Source organism: Echinops telfairi, unplaced genomic scaffold (genome assembly GCF_000313985.2).
Source record: "Echinops telfairi isolate 266 unplaced genomic scaffold, ASM31398v2 ScPeMD7_7417;HRSCAF=8455, whole genome shotgun sequence".
Classification (NCBI taxonomy): domain Eukaryota; kingdom Metazoa; phylum Chordata; class Mammalia; order Afrosoricida; family Tenrecidae; genus Echinops; species Echinops telfairi.
In genome coordinates, this window is record NW_022111317.1 from 3443922 (window position 1) to 3444976 (window position 1055).

Sequence of the window (1055 nt, forward strand, 5' to 3'; positions counted from 1 at the left end):
CTTTTGGCGGGACAGTCCCGATTTTTTACAATTTTTCCTGCATCCCGTGGCATTTTGAAAAAGTCCCGATTTTTGGAAAGAATGCACGACAAGCTAGGGTATGCGGTGTTCGGCTGCCATGTGGCAATTTAGCGCGGGGCCTTGGCCGTTCCCGGGGGGCGGGGCGGGATGTCCCAAGCAATTATGTGCGCACTCTGATGGAATGGGTTTGGACTGCGTGGAGTCTGCCCCTCGGTTTAAAACTCTAGAAAAGTGAAAAGTAGGTCAGAGAGTTAGGGACAGGCAAATGTAGCCTAGTAATGCCGCACGCTACAGTAACGATTGTGGCATTCCCTTCCAGTTTTGCATGCTGTGTTTGCCTTCCTCAAAAAATAACATAAAATAGAGAAAGCGGGGGAGGGGGGGGGAGTGTCTGTAAATTTCCACAAGCTTCCAAAGGGACCCAGAGCTCTGTGGGGGCAAAGGGGAGAGGGGTGCAGTTGCCCAGGGGATCTTGGGGGAGGAGTGATGAAACATGAAACCCACCTGTCGTGTACCTCTAAAGATGTCTTTCCAGCCCCTTAGGAGGGGCGTGCCCTGCGCCCACCTTCTTTACCTCATCTTCATGGGACTGCCAGGGATAAGCGTCAGTCCCCTTTGACCTGGCTTGTGAAGTGCTGTCGTTCATTTTATGCTGGCTCATTTTTCCAACAAGAAGTTCCCTGAGGAAGTTAGGAGGAAACTTTTTTTTTGCCTTGCTTGGTTGGTTTAGGGGAGTTTTGTTTTTTCCCAACATGGAAAGTTTTACTGGCGTGTTTTACCAAATTCTGAGGGAACAAATATTCTGTATCTTACACAAATTGTTCCAGAAACCAGAAGAGGAAATTTGCCCAACATAAGAGGTTCGTTTAATCTTGATTTCTAGCTCAGATAATTATACGACAAGGCAAGAAAAGTATACACCCATTTCATAATATAGATATGAAACATCCTTAAAAAATTGAACTAATTGAATCCAATAGTGTATTATTTAACCTAGTGGGTTTTTTTAAAATTATGTAAGAGTGTTGTAATCT